General features: G+C 39.1%; 1 protein-coding gene across 5 annotated transcripts in view; it reads right to left on the bottom strand.

The window, feature by feature from the left end:
* Positions 1-17,111, bottom strand: part of PHLDB2 (pleckstrin homology like domain family B member 2) — a 128,820-nt gene that overhangs the window by 105,711 nt on the left and 5,998 nt on the right. The gene's annotated exons all lie outside the window — the stretch shown is intronic.

The following is a 17,111-nucleotide window of genomic DNA, read 5'->3' as shown; positions in this document are numbered from 1 at the left end:
GAAGATGATTCTTTAAAGGGGGACTATGAGAGTTACCTTCTCAACAAAAAGACATAATAAAGCTCCCGCAACCACCAGAGAAACGTAGGTAATAGTAGAGGAAGAAGTGTCCCCCATATTCCTGACATATCAGGGTCAGGGTGGAGTATTTAAAAACCTGAAACTGATGCATCCTTCAAGTTCCCAGGCATCCCAGAGGCACCATGATCATCCTTGATCTAACTCTCTCCTCTCATGGAAACACCTTTCTCCTTTTGCACCCATCCGAACCCACCCATTCTTCCAGGATCAGATTAGGATTCTATTTTCCACGATGAAAAGAAAATTTTTTTAATGGATGTACCCATAAGAATATGTTGTGGACCCTAGTTTGAACAATATTAACTTAAGAAACTGCAGTTTTAGTCTATGAAAATGTCTTTTTAATCACAAATTATCACTGTAAATGTGAAGCCTTATATTTCAAACGGATAAAAATATTTTCTTTAAGTTATCATCAAAGTGAAAACACAATTTAAACATAAATTTGAACTCAGGTACTGCTAAGACGGTCCTCCAACTCCTTAGGCACCTCAAACACTGGTTACTGCATCTCTGCACTATATATAAACAGTATTACTTATGGTTAGTAATCAATATCATAATGTGTGACCAAGACACAAGTTTAAGGCAGAGGGTTTTCTAGTATTTCTATCGTATCTCCAGCCCCTCCTGACTCCCATCGCCCCAGAGGTGAGACACTCAATGAACGCAAGTTTTCAATGTCCATCACAGCCTTCCCCACTCCCTCCCAGCCACAGATGGAGGACCTTCACCTTGCTTGCTCAGCCTCAGAGATTTCCTGGGCAAATGCAGGCAGCCCAATAAGGAACTGCTTCTTACCCAGAGAGTGGGGCAAAGAAACAGTTTGGCTGCTTAAATCCTAGAGATGGGCTGAGTCCTCCTACCCCTCAAAGCTGCAGCTTCCCACAGGAAGCTCTGCTTTGGGTACCTTATCCTCCAACCCAAAGCCCTACCCTGATGGATAAAAGCATGATTGTCTTTTGAAGTGGACCTCAAAAAAATTTTTTGAGATTCTCCTTTAGAATTGCCTCCCAGCTGGGATCTGGCCCTGCCATCTGGCTCTTGCCAGGTCTTTCGTTCCTCGGGGACAGTGCCATCTCTGCATCCAGGAAAAATGTCCCTCTCGGCAATTGTCTGCCACTACCAATTCTGACCTCGAAAGCAACACCAGTCTGCTTTGAGCTATATCTCACCATGCCCCCTTGGAAGACTGAAACCACGATGATCTCTAGTCTTGGTTCCTTCTATTCCCGACTAACTTTACCACATGTTTTTGCTATGTTGAAATTCCAGCAAACGTTGGTCAATTCCCTCAAGTTAAATGTTTTTGAATTGAGGAGACAAGGAAGTAGGTGGATCCTGGGAACATTACCATGTTATTTAATAAAGGGGAAAAAACACCTTAATTGCCCCCAAAATAAGGGAGAAAATCAAAAGCTATAGCATATCATATGAGTGAATATTAAGCCATTTAAAATCTTATTTCAAGGTATGTTTATAGCATTAAAAATACATTAATATAATGTTAAGTAAATTTTAAAAACCACACATACAATGAGTGCAGTCTTATATATACACCCACAAATACACATGGATTACACATAGATGTTCAAGCGAAAATCTGGGGAATCATCACTGATCCCCTCTATCACTATATCCTCTATCCTCTACCATCTCTATCACTTCTCTGTTCCCTCCTTCCTCATTTTATCCATCAACAAATCCTATCAATATTGTCCTTAATCCACAGTCTCAATCTGATCATTTCTGGATATTTCCACTGTTACCCCCCATTACAAGCCAATATCTTCTCTTCCCTTGTCCATATGCGTATTCTATAACAAGAACAATGGAATAAAAGAAATCACACCAGTGATTTTTAATTCACCTTTCTCAAACTAGTTTGTAGTTTCCACATTTTATACAATGTGTTTGGGTTACCTTAACAATGAAGAAAAAAAATTAGTGTAAAATATTAGCATACAGTCTGCAGCAATACTTCATTTTTAAGTTGATTAGACTCTCATTTTCCTAAGCTCTTGCCCAATTTTTGATCCAGATATTAACTCTTCCGAAAAAGGTTACTTTAAAGAACTTCTTCATCAGACTAAATACGTAAATATTTGAAAACTTCAACATTTTTTCCAAATCTTCTAAATGACTCAGGCAAAAATGACAATTATGCAAATTTACCCATTCCATACTTTATGCATCCGAAAAACTGCAAAATCAAACATAACACCTTCCCTAATATGAATAAAGTGAACAGAGTGGTTACAAAAAAAGTCTCTAGGGCTTCCCTGGTGGCGCAGTGGTTGAGGGTCCGCCTGTCGATGCAGGGGACGCGGGTTCGTGCCCCGGTCCGGGAGGATCCCACATGCCGCGGAGCAGCTGGGCCCGTGAGCCATGGCCGCTGAGCCTGCGCGTCCGGAGCCTGTGTTCCGCAACGGGAGAGGCCACAACAGTGAGAGGCCTGCGTACCGCAAAAAAAAAAAAAAAAGAAAAAAGTCTCCAGATGTTTGCTGAATATGGCTTAGATAATATATTTAGTATGCTCATTTTTTAATGTAGTTATTAGATTATTTCATTACTTGGAGTGATTCTGCTTATTGTATAGAAAAAAATTAAAATCCTAACAGGTAGTTTCAGGTTCCTCATTCATTGACTAGGTATTAAGTGCCTACCATGTATCAGACTTCGGCTTAACAGGCACTAGTGTTGCTCACTATTATTCCCCTTCTCTCCTTTCAGAAACAAAGCAGTGCTGTTCTGCCTCATTCCCATGACATTAGGTGTGGCTATGTCCCTTGCTTTGATCAATGAAACAGGAGAGAAAGTGACATGTCAGTTCCAAGCTGAAACACCAAGAGCTGGAGCATGATTCGCCGTCTCCATCCCCTGCTAAGATGACTCACTTGTATCCAAGTCTTAGCCTACCTCCCTCAGTGAGGGCAATAGAGAGCAGGGCCTCTGCCAATCCAAGATCGTCTTAAGCCACTGAGATTCGGGAGTTGTGTGTTACTATGGAGGTGTTAATCTTCATTAAGTGCCTACTATAAACCAGGCTTTAAGCTAGGCCCTGGAAAATATGTGGTCAAAGATACCATTTCCTGCCTTCACATAGCTGACAGTCCAAAGGGGAAAACACACATATGAATAAATGCTATATGGTGTGATGCATGCCTTGATAGAGGATTGATTGACAGATCGGTAAAGGAGCGTGGAGAGGGGCTAACCCAGTGAGACTGGTAGTCTGGGGAAGTTATCATAGAAAGAAATGACAATGGAGTTAAGTCCTATTGAAGAAAGGGAATCTGATGGGTATTATCCAATGGTAGCATAAAGCCACCTCCACACCTAAAATTTTGTGGTTTTAAAAATATAAACAAAATCTCAAGCCCATCTAAGGTCAGACTACTGGTACATCCAGCAAACATCCTGTCTCTGACAGAATTAATAACAAAAATTGTGTAGGAAAAAAGCAACAGTTATTTTCTATATTTAATAACTATGTATTTCTCTCTCATAGTTCTCTAGATCCTTTCCCATCTCCACCACCATGTAAGATATGCTCTCTGGGGTCCAGGTCTATGCCTATCTTAAATGTGGTTTAAATTGGACAGCAATCCTCCAACCATTTAGGATATTTTAGATAAGGATACAAAGGGAAATCCATAAGTGAGATGTTAGAATAACAAGAAAAAAATTAAAGCCAGTTAGTGGGGAAGACTTTGGTTATAAAGTAGTGCATACAAAATAGGAAACAGAGCTAAGATAGTGCAGAGTTAGCCATCCAGAAAGCAAGGCAGAGCAGATGCTGTTTAATGGAAGTCAGCAGCTAAGCACTGAACCCAAACTCTGCATTTTCAATATTTGCTCTAACGGCGCAGAATTGAGGGTTTATGTCAAAAAGGATACTTAAAAGCTTAATTTTTGACTCAGCAGCATAGGACATTAATGTCATTTTATATGATAAAATGTATTAATGTATTTCAACCAGTTTGCAGTTGCAAATGCTACTTAATCACCCAAACAAAATATTACCAAATATCATTCCCTCTTCCAACAAAACTACATAGTATCAAACTACTAAAGGGTATTCTTACTACCCTACAGGGTGGCAACACTTGGCCCCTCTCTCCTCCTCACATACACTTTTTTTTTAATCAAAAAATTTAATTAGTGGGAATTCCCTGGGGGTCCAGTAGTTAGGACTCCATGCTTCCACTCCAGGGGGCACAGGTTCGATCCCTGGTCAGGTAACTAAGATTTCTCATGCCTCGCAGCTCAGCCAAAACTCGCCATGGCCAAAAAATGTAATTATTGACGCAGTTTAGTTGGCCAAACAAAATACAACACCAGAATATTCCACAGTAGTACTAGCTGAAAGATCAGCTTTACAGTCTCTAGGGAAGAGACAAGCAGGACATTTGCAAATAATAAACCACATCTGAGAAACAGCCATGCAACATTTCTCCACCACACATATTGCAGAAGAAAGCTACAGATGATCTGGAGGGAAGAACATTCCAGAGAATATTTTAAGATATTCATGTCTGATACCCCGGTTTTTCAGTTCAACCTTATTGGGTCTGTTAAGGATGTGTAAAAAGTTGTACACTTAAAGATTTATCATCAAGTATAAACATGTAATTCACTCATTTTCCCGAAGCTGAGTTTACCATAGCTGAGTACATATGTATGTATACTTGTGTCAATTTGAGATCTCTTAATCCCATAAATCAATTCAACTCAAAAGGTGGAGAATCACACAGGTGGTCTTTCTGACCCTAGGAGTGACAATAATGGTTCATGATACCTCTCTCTCCTTCCCCAGTTCCAGGGTGTTCTTTTCATTGCGGATGAGATCACACGAGTGGAGGCCTAGAGGTGGGAAAAGCATAGGGAAATGTAGAACAGGAAGCAGTAATGTACTCTGAATGAGGATGAGAGCTAAGGCAAGGAGAGTAGAGGCAGGAGGGCAGAGGATACAATGGGAGAGACTGGGTTTAATTCCCCAGCAGTGAGGGAGATAGCAACGTGATGGAGCCCTGCAGACAATGTATTAGAGACTGCAGCTGAGGTTAGGAAAAGAAAGCAGAGGAAGAACTAGGGCTGTGGGAGGTGAAAGGGTACACTGCAAGAGGTGTTGTCAAAGTGACACACAAGAGAGAGGGCGGCCGGAGAGAGGTCTATGTTAACACGTGTAAGAAAGGTGAGGAATTCTCCGAGGTTTCTAGCCTGGCTTCTTGATCTCCGCTGGTGTATTTCTTTTTGCTTTCCTGTACATTTTATGTAAACAAAAAAGAAGTCTCATGGAAATTATAAAATCACTGCATTATGTTATTGTGGAAGTAAAACAGCCCCAAGGGCACTAACGGCTCCATATACTGCACGCATACGCACAGAAACAGAACCGGTGTGGAGAAGGGAAGAAGGCATCTGGTGCCCATCTGAAAGAAGAGACAACACCGGGTCGTCTAAACAGGAAAGAAGTTAATGTGTGTTGAAACATTTGGGCTTACTTTCCAATCCATAAATTTAATCCCTCCAGAGCTCTCTTGTTATTTTATCACCTGAAACATATATCATCTCATTGTCGATTAGAAAATGCCAGGAGTCATTTAGAGATCTCTGGAAGGTACCACGGAAAGTCACGGTACATTCTTCCTTAAGAAGAAAATTATTGGAAAAACTAATCTCAGGGATCATGTTTGTAAGTTTCTTGGTAGATTCTTTCCTCTTTGCCACAATGCTGGTATATGTTTTAAAATATAATTCTCCTGCTCCATTTGTACCAAATAACACCACAGTGAAGCTAATCCCATCCAAACTGTAAGTCACTGATGGTGACTTCAGAGCACTGTGATGGCCAGAGCTGTAGGGATCTTGGTTTCAAGATAATGAATACACACCCAGGGAGCAAAGTTTTAAAAAATGAACAAATTAAAATGAAGTATTTACTGTGCTGTGTTGTGTGTGTTGCATTAGAAGTAGGAGTCTTAAAGTCTGGCCTATATATATAAATGCAGTTTTCCAGGTAATTTATACCAAGAGTTTGGAGGATTCTTAAATTATACAACACGTTACTTGTCATTTTACATCGCCGTGCACAAACACTTCTCAGGATCACCCAATATAGCAGGAATTAATCAAAGGGGGAGTGCAAGCGCAAGTGATAGGAAAGTGGAAATCTTTTCATATGGCTGGGGAAAGGGGATGGATGTAGATTACAGAAGCAAAGTCAGAAAAAGAATCTTACCCAAAAAATCAGGAGGGTTTAGGCTAAAATTTCCACTTTATGAAAAAGTTTGAGTCTCTGTTTTTCTTATGAGGGGCCTTAGAGCTGAGGTGCTGGCTCTGGGAGCACATTTTGCCACAGACAGTGGTTGATGCCTGGTGTTTCAAACTCTCCCAGCACACTGGTGGTCCACAGGCTGGCCTCTTTCAGCACTGACGTTTACGGTATGGCAATGTTTTAAAGCACGTACTGATGACACGTAATTGAATTCAGACACCAGCTTAGAGCAGTCTGTCAGAAGCAGTGCCATTGGGGAGGTGGCGGGGGGGGGGGGGAGTTCTGTGGTGACCAGCGGTGCCTGAGGGAAGAAGCTTTTAGAGGACTGAATAGGAAAAACTAAGAAATTTATTTCAGCCCCAAACTCCAAGCTTAAGAATGGAGAACAATGGACACAAAAACCTCCCTCTTTTCCCACTAATCCCAACATGAAAACATGATGAAGGGGGAGGGGGACTACTTAGAAGCTTCAGGAACAACCACTTCCTTCTCTAGCAATATTCTCATTTCAGACATCCAAAAGCAGCCTGTTTTCCCCACCCTCCGTTATCCAAACACCATCCTCAGTTAAACAAACCCTCAGTCCTCTGGACTCCGCCTTTGCAAATATACCCTCCTTTTCCACAAGTATTTCCTTTCATCACTAAATCCTCAGCCTCCTGCTTCTCTACACACAGCCACACCTCTCCACACAGCCCCACACCCACTGGCAAACACCTTCCCAGATCCTCTCTTCTTCAAATATCCCCTCCTATGCACAGGTTTTGTTTTGTTTCTTAATTTATTTATTTTACTTATTTATTTTGGCTGCTTTGGCTCTTTGTTGCTGTGCGCGGCTTTCTCTAGTTGCGGAGAGCGGGGGCTACTCTTCGTTGTGGTGCGTGGGCTTCTCATTGCGGTGGCTTCTCTTGTTGCAGAGCATGGGCTCTAGGTGCTTGGGCTTCAGTAGTTGTGGCACGTGGACTCTAGAGCACAGGCTCAGTAGTTGTGGCGCACAGGTTTAGGTGCTCCGCGGCACATGGGATCTTCCCAGACCAGGGCTCAAACCCATGTCCCCTGCATTGGCAGGTGGATTCTTAACCACTGCACCACCAGAGAAGCCCCCATGCACAGGTTTTGTAAGCATCCCTAAATCTGGACCTTCCCACTGTCTCAACATCCATCCCCACAGAACTTCATCTCCCATTCATGCAACCTGGCCTCCTAAACTCTGTTCCTTTAAACTGTTCCTCCACACTCAAGATTTTACGTCTCAGCGCAGGGAGGAAAAAAACAAAAACCATAAAACCAAACTTCTCTTAGTGGACACTGAGCCCTTATTGGTTTTTTGCAAATAAACAGAGCAGCAAATGGATTCTCATTCCTCATTCCTTGCGCCATGTTCTCTGTCATTTAAAGATCAGCCTTTTTGAACAAAATAATTATTATCTACTAGATACATGCAGATACATTGATAATCTCCAAGGAGGGCATTTTTATCTCTCAAAAGGACCCAAGAATAAGGAGGATGTTTTGTTCTTTCAGACTGAGCCTGTTACAACAGTAAATCTTACTGTATGCAGACAGACACACGTTCACAGACACACAGAGACAGACATACACTGCCCACATGCCCATAGCAGTCTAAAAGGCACAAAGACTGTGTGACTGCCAGAGGAGGCTCTTCAGAACCCAGGCAAGTTGAGGCATCCTCAGAATTTGCCAGGTGTCGGGGTGATGCATGGCAGGCTGGGGAGAAAGGGAGGACCACTGGAATGCTGATATGATCTCAGGACACTGATTACACAGTTCCTTTCTTGGTTTTCTTGTTTTCCCTTTTGAATTTTTACTTTATTATGTTCTGAAAACAACTAAAAGAGGTAAGGGAGACCATTAAGGAAAGAACAAAAGTATCAGATGATGCCACAGGGAGGAAGGGAGCACAGAAGGGACTGGGGCGTGATGGGGAATAGGGGGAGGAAATGAGAGATGGAAGAAGTGATGACAAAAAGTAAAAAAAAAAAAAAAAGTTTCGGCTTCTTCCTATCACAATAAATCAGTCTACCCCATGGTACCATTCCTTTCTGTCATCTCCAGCCCACTGAAGTCTAAGCTCTGTCAAAAGAAGTCCAGATGGCATCCAATGGTTCCTAAAGGTAATCACAATCAATAGCAAAAACCATATTCAAATGAGGATCTTTATCTCCTGTGACAGAGGTTCCTTTTAAATAAGTCTAGATTGTTTTATATGAGGAATTCTTAAGAATCTTAGAGGACTCTTGTAAAGAGGGTAAAACATCAATAGGGATGTTTAAACCATTTTGTGCCAGTCCCTTGAATAAGACTTGTCTGCCTGAACTTTAAAATATTCTTTAGACCACCCAAGGAATTTGGCTGCACGCTTCCTGTGATAACTCTTTTCAGCCTGTGAGGAAGGCAGGGGAAGAAGGACAGAAAGCAGGAAAAACCTCAAAAAACATTTGGGTCATTCAAATTCCCTTCCCACTTGCAAAACTCCTGACTTTTATCTAAATATTCAAGATGTGACTTTTACCAATTGGACTCACATTTGTGTTTATATCATTATTAAAACAGCTTTTCAATTCTGCAGCCTGTGGAACGAAAACCACACTCACAGAAAGAAAGACAAAATAAAAAGACAGAGGACTATGCACCAGATGAACGAACAAGATAATCCCCCCCACAAAAAAATAAATGAGGTGGAGATAGGCAACCTTCCAGAAAAAGAATTCAGAATAATGATAGCGAAGATGATTCAGGACCTCAGAAAAAGAATGGAGGCAAAGATCAAGAAGACACAAGAAATGTTTAACAAAGACCTAAAAGAATAAAAGAACAAACACCTAGAAGAACAAACAGAGACTAACAATGCAATAACTGAAATGAAAAATAGACTAGAAGGAATCAATAACAGAATAACTAGGGCAGAAGAATGGATAACTGACTTGGAAGACACAATGGTGGAATTCACAACTGTGGAACAGAATAAGAAAAAAGAATGAAAAGAAATGAAGACCGCCTAAGAGACCTCTGGGACAACATTAAATGCAACAACATTCACATTATAGGGGTCCCAGAAGGAGAAGAGAGAGAGAAAGGACCCGAGAAAATATTTGAAGAGATTATGATTGAAAACTTCCCTAACATGGGAAAGTAAATTGCCACCAAAGCCCAAAAAGTGCAGGGAGTCCCAGGCAGGATAAACCCAAGGAGAAACACACCGAGACACATAGTAATAAATTGGCAAAAATCAAAGACAAAGAAAAATTACTAAAAGCAACAAGGGAAAAACGACAAGTAACATACAAGGGAACTCCCACAAGGTTAACAACTGATTTCTCAACAGAACCTCTACAAGCCAGAAGGAAGTGGCATGATAATATTTAAAGTGATGAAGGGGAAGAACCTACAAACAAGATTACTCTACCCAGCAAGGATCTCATTCAGACTTGATGGAGAAATCAAAAGTTTTACAGAAAAGCAAAAGCTAAGAGAATTCAGCACCACCAAACCAGCTCTACAACAAATGCTAAAGGAAACTCTCTAAGTGGGAAACACAAGAGAAGAAAAGGACCTACAAAAACAAACCCCCAAAACTTAAGAAAATGGTAATAGGAACATACATATTGATAATTACCTTAAATGTAAATGGATTACATGCTTCAACCAAAAGACATAGGCTCTCTGAAAGGATACATAAACAAGACCAATCTGTATGCTGTCTAAAAGAAACCCACTTCAGACCTAGGGACACATACAGACTAAAAGTGAGGGGATGGAAAAAGACATTCCGTGCAAATGGAAAATAAAAAAAAGCTGGAGTAGCAATATTCATATCAGATAAAACAGACTTTAAAATAAAGAATGTTACAAGAGACAGGAAGGACACTGCATAATGATCCAAGAAGAAGATATAACAATTATAAATATTTATGCACCCAACATGGATCACCTCAATACATAAGGCAAACGCTAACAACTATAGAGGAGGAAATCAACAGTAACACAATAACAGTGGGAAACCTTAACACCTCACTAACACCAATGGACAGATCACCCAGACATAAAATGAATAAGGAAACACAATCTTTAAATGACACAATAGACCAGATAGATTTAATTGATATTTATACAACATTCCATCCGAAGACAGCAGATTACACTTTCTTCTCAAGTGCACACAGAACATTCTCCAGGATAGACCACACCTTGGGTCAAAAATTAAGCCTCAGTAAATTTAAGAAAACTGAAATCATCTCAAGCATTTTTCCAACCACAACCCTAGGAGATTAGAAATCCATTACGGGGAAAAAAATGTAAAAGACACAAACACATGGAGGCTAAACAATACATTACTAAAGGACCAAGAGATCACTGAAGAAATCAAAGAACAAATCAAAATATACCTAGACACAAATGACAACAAAAACACGATGATCCAAAACCTACGGGATGCAGCAAAAGCAGTTCTAAGAGGGAAGAATATAACAATACAATCCTACCTCAAGAAACAAGAAAAATCTCAAATAAACAATCTAACAACCTAATGCAACTAGAAAAAGAACAAACAAAATCCAAAGCTAGTCGAAGGAAAGAAATCATAAAGATCAGAGTAGAAATAAATGAAATAGAAACAAAGAACACAATAGCAAAGATCAATAAAACTAAAAACTGGTTCTTTGAGAAGATAAACAAAATTGATAAACCTTTAGCCAGACTCATCAAGAAAAAGAAGGAGAGGACTCAAGTCAATAAAATTAGAAATGAAAAAGGAGAATTTACAATGGACACTGAAGAAATACAAAGCATCCTAAGAGACTACTACAAGCAACTCTATGCCAATAAAATGGACAACCATGAAGAAATGGACAAATTCTTAGAAAGGTATAACCTTCCAAGACTGAACCAGGAAGAAACAGAAAATATGAACAGACCAATCACAAGGAATGAAATTGAAACTGTGATTAAAAATCTTCCAACAAACAGAAGTCCAGGACCAGATGGCTTCACAGGTGAATTCTATCAAACATTTAGAGAGGAGCTAACACCCATCATTCTCAAACTCTTCCAAAAAACTGCAGAGGAAGGAACACTTCCAAACTCATTCTATGAGGCCACCATCACCATCACTATCTCCCTGATACCAAAACCACATAAAGATACTACAAAAAAAGAAAATTACAGACCAATATCACTGATGAATATAGATGAAAATATCCTCATCAAAATAGTAGCAAACAGAATCCAACAACACATTAAAAGGATCATACAACATGATCAAGTGGGGTTTATCCCAGGGATGCAATGATTCTTCAATATACGCAAATCAATCAATGTGATACACCATATTAACAAATTGAAGAATAAAAACCATATGATCATCTCAATAGACGCAGAAAAACCTTTTGACAAAATTCAACACGATTTCACGATAAAAACTCTCCAGAAAGTGGGCATAGAGGGAACATACCTCAACATAATAAAGGCCATATATGACAAACCCACAGCAAACATCATTCTCAATGGTGAAAAACTGAAAGCATTTCCTCTAAGATCAGGAACAAGACAAGGATGTCTACTCTTGCCACTATTATTCAACATAGTTTTGGAAGTCCTAGCCACAGCAATCAGAGAAGAAAAAGAAATAACAGGAATCCAAGCTGGAAAAGAATAAGTAAAACTGCCACTGTTTGCAGATGACATGATACTATACATAGATCATGCTAAAGATGTCGCCAGAAAACTACTAGAGCTAATCAATGAATTGGGTAAAGTTGCAGGATACAAAATTAATGCACAGAAATCTCTTGCATTCCTATACACTAACAACAAAAGATCAGAAAGAGAAATTAGGGAAACACTCCCATTTACCATTGCAGGAAAAAGAATAAAAAACCTAGAAATAAACCTACTTAAGGAGGTAAACTACCTGTACTCAGAAAACTATAAGACACTGATGAAAGAAATCAAAGATGACACAAACAGATGGAGAGATATTCCATGTACTTGGATGGGAAGAATCAATACTGTGAAAATGACTATACTACCCAAAGCAATCTACAGATTCAATGCAATCCCTATCAAATTACCAATGTCATTTTTTACAGAACTAGGTCAAAAAATTGCATAATTTGTATGGAGATAAAAATGACCCTGAATAGCCAAAGCAATCTTGAGGGAAAAAAATGGAGCTGGAGGAATCAGACACCCTGACTTGAGACTATACTACTAAGCTACAGTAATCAAGACAGTAAGGTACTGGCACAAAAACAGAAATATAGATCAATGGACCAGGATAGAAAGTCCAGAGATAAACCCAGACACCTATGATCAACTAATCTATGACAAAGGAGGAAGGATATACAATGGAGAAAAGACTGTCTCTTCAACAAGTGGTGCTGGGAAAACTGGACAGCTACATGTAAAAGAATGAAATTAGAACACTCCCTAACACCATACACAAAAATAAGCTCAAAATGGATTAAAGACCTAAATGTAAGACCGGACACTATAAAACTCTTAGAGGAAAACATAGGAAGAATACTCTTTGACATAAATCACAGCAAGATCTTTTGTGACCCACCTCCTAGAGTAATGGAAATAAAAACAAATGGAACCTAATGAAACTTAAAAGCTTTTGCATAGCAAAGGAAACTATAAACAAGATGAAAAGACAACCCTCAGAATGGGAGAAAATATTTGCAAATGAATCAATGGACAAAGGATTAATCTCCAAAATATATAAACAGCTCATGCAGCTCAATATTAAAAAAAACAAACAATCTAATCAAAAAATGGGCAGAAGACCTAAACAGACATTTCTCCAAAGAAGACATACAGATGACCAAGAAGCACATGAGAAGCTGCTCAACATCACTAATTATTAGAGAAAGGCAAATCAAAACTACAATGAGGTATCACCTCACACTGGTTAGAATGGGCACCATCAGAAAATCTACAAACAACAAATGCTGGAGAGGGTGTGGAGAAAAGGGAACCCTCTTGTACTGTTAGTGGGAATGTAAATTGATACTGCCACTATGGAAAACAGTATGGAGGTTCCTTAAAAAACTAAAAATAGAATTACCATATGACCCAGCAATTCCACTACTGGGCATATACCCAGAGAAAACCATAATTCAAAAAGACACTTGCACCCCCATGTTCATTGCAGCACTATGTACAATAGCCGGGTCATGGAAGCAACCTAAATGTCCATTGACAGACAAATGGATAAAGAAGATATGGTACATATATACAATGGAATATTACTCAGCCATAAAAAGGAACGAAACTGAGTTATTTGTAGCGAGGTGGATGGACCTAGAGTCTGTCATACAGATTGAAGTAAGTCAGAAAGAGAAAAACAAATACTGTATGCTAACACATATACATGGAATTAAAAAAAAATGGTTGTGATGAACCTACGAGCAGGACAGGAATAAAGACGCAGACATAGAGAATGGACTTGAGGACACGGGGAGGGGGAAGGGTAAGCTGGGACGAAGTGAGAGAGTGGCGTGGACATATATACACTACCAAATGTAAAATAGATAGCTAGTGGGAAGCAGCTGCATAGCACAGGGAGATCAACTTGGTGCTTTGTGACTACCTAGAGGGGTGGCATAGGGAAGCTGGGAGGGAGACGCAAGAGGGAGAGGATATGGGGATATATGTATACATATAGCTGATTCACTTTGTTGTACAGCAAAAACTAACACAACATTATAAAACAATTATACTCCAATAAAGATGTTAAAAAAAAAAGGAAAAAAGACACACGCACCCCAATGTTCATTGCAGCAACAGCCAGGTCATGGAAGCAACCTAAATGCCCATCGACAGACAAATCGATGAAGATGTGGTACATATATACAATGGAATATTACTCAACCATAAAAAGAACAAAATTGGGTCATTTGTAGAGATGTGGATGGACCTAGTGACTGTCATACAGAGTGAAGTAAGTCAGAAAGAGAAAAACAAATATCGTATATTAACGCATATATGTGAAATCTAGAAAAATGGTACAGATGAACCGGTTTGCAGGGCAGAAATAGAGACACAGATGTAGAGAACAAACGTATGGACACCAAGGGGGGAAAGCAGGGGGTGGGGATGTGGTGGGATGAATTGGGAGATTGGGATTGACATGTATACACTGATATGTATAAAATAGATTAATAAGAACCTGCTGTATAAATAAATAAATAAAATTTTAAAAACAGCTTTAGCAATATTTGAAGGAGACACAATATGAATGTAATAAGTATATATATATATATATATATGTTATAAATTAAGTTCAACAGAATGATGCGGTAGGGAAGTTCTCAAATTAAAAGCATGCTGTCTCCGGACTTTCCTGGTAGTGCAGTGGTTAAGAATCCGTCTGCCAGTGCAAGGGACACAGGTTCAAGCACTGGTCCAGGAAGATCCCACATGCCGCAGAGCAACTAAGCCCCTGTGCCACAACTACTGAGCCTGTGCTCTAGAGCCCGCGAGCCACAACTACTGAGCCTGCGTGCCACAACTACTGAAGCCCGCGCGCCTAGAGCCCGTGCTCTGTGACAAGAGAAGCCACCACAGTGAGAAGCCCACGCACCGCAACCAAGAGTAGCCCCCACTCGCTACAACTAGAGAAAGCCCGTGTGCAGCAACGAAGACCCAACACAGCCAAAAATAAATAAATAAATACATTTATTAAAAAAAAAAAAAAAATGGTGTCTCCGATTACAGAAAATACAAAGAACAGAGGAATACATTAAACAACACTATGGAGACAGTATCACTTAAATCTAAAACATGTGGAAGTCTACAGAAAAATAACCAATGTCTTCAACCAGCAAATGACAAGGAAAAAAATAAGAGAGGGAACAGTTCTAGATTTAAAAAGAACCAGGAGATACACCAATTAACAATTAAATGCAATATGTAGACCTTGTAGACCTTGTTTGGATTCTGTTTTGAACAATCCAACTATTAAACAAAAATTTTATGTGACAATCAGAGAATCTGAACACTGACTGGAAAAAAGATATTTTAATTACTGCCATTTTTGTTTTTAGGTGTGATAATGATTTGCTGTATTTTTTAAAAATCCTAAGCTCTTAGATTTATATTTTAAATTTTTATGAATAAAATACTACAGTATTTGGAATCTGCTTTATAACAATCTATGTTTGGGGGGAAGTAAGGTCTACAGATGAAACAATATTAGCATATGTAGGTAACTGTTGAAACTGAATGATGGGTACATGAGATTTCACTGCATTATTCTTTTAATTTTTATGTATGTTTAAAATTTTCCATAATAAAAATATTTAAAAAGTAAAAGATGTGTGCATTCCGAAAACCAATATGAATAAAAATATATGAATATATACTGACTTAAAAACGATAGTGGCTCAGTTTACAAAGAAGGATGTGTTCATACAGTGGCTCCTTGCTGATTTTTTAAAAAGTACGAAATACTAACCTTCTGTCATATTGAATTAAGCTCCTAAAAGCGGATTTTTTTTTTTAAGTACCTTGGAGAAATCTGAAAGGAAATGCATTGTCTAGATTACAAGTATCAGGCCATTATATTTCGGATACTTGCAAGATAATGGTAGGTCACAGTAGCTAAATTTCACTACTATGCATATTCAAATAAAACCCACCTCTTCAGAAAGTTAAAATGTAAACACAAAAACTGACAAACCTGCCATATCTTGAAGAATTTCAGCCTCAAAAAACCATTAAAACACACACACACACCCTTCCATATTCATGCTAAGACAGAGACCAACATACTTTATAGATTCTTAAATTATGTGATGGCTTCTCTGAAAGTGGGAGAGTTCTTTAGGTAGGAAATTACAGACCCATATTTTCAGGGTTCTTTATAGAATCCTAAGATAGCTTTAGTTGAAGATAAAGGTTTCTAAAATTTTCCCAAGTAAAGCAAATATTTCCAGATGTTTCTTATTCCTGATCATTGGCATAATTCATCCCCGGGTTTAGGTGATTCTTACTGTAGCCTCTGAACAATCCTCCTGTATTATGTGATCACCACAGTGAGACAAAGCCAAGAAACAGAGTCATGGAATAACTAGGTTGGAGGTCTTGAATGTCTGTTTGCATCTGTGCTTCAGATTTACTTCCTGAAGCAGAGGGGTACTCCAGGAAAAAGCATCCTCTAAAACCAATTTATGCAAGAAAAATATTGACTCTGGGATCACATGGGGATGAAGATGCTCTCTCTTGACCCTGAAACCACCCCTATGGGCTGGAATTGGAAGCTGAGAGTTGGTGGGAGCAAACTCTTATCTTTACAGCATCCTGTCCCCATTCCACACTACCGATCAAAATACATTCTCTTCAGAGTCAGCTTCTGTTTTTTCAAAGTAACATTCACCAAATCCAAACGTACTATTCTCCATTCCCTTACCCAATACTTGTGAACTGGGAATAGTCAGGGGATAAGTAGGCTCAGGATGGATGGAACAAACACAAGGTGACCACATCACCCATGGTCATAGTGTTTTTCCCTTTAACTCAAAAACTGAGTGGATGGGTTTTAAAAAAATACTATAAAGTAAACAAAACAAAACAATAATGATACCATCTCTTCATTACTTAACTGTAGGTTATGCAAAGTGGGTGTTATAGACAATATTTCCCTTTGTTGCGACCTACCTTTTTTAACCATTTATTTTGCTTGGAAGGAAAAGGAAAAAGGACTTGAACCAGCAGAGGTCAGTAAACA

Source organism: Globicephala melas, chromosome 4 (assembly GCF_963455315.2).
Source record: "Globicephala melas chromosome 4, mGloMel1.2, whole genome shotgun sequence".
In the NCBI taxonomy this organism is placed as follows: Eukaryota; Metazoa; Chordata; class Mammalia; order Artiodactyla; family Delphinidae; genus Globicephala; species Globicephala melas.
The sequence above is the reverse complement of the archived record's forward strand: the minus strand, read 5'-3'. Positions and strand labels throughout refer to the sequence as shown.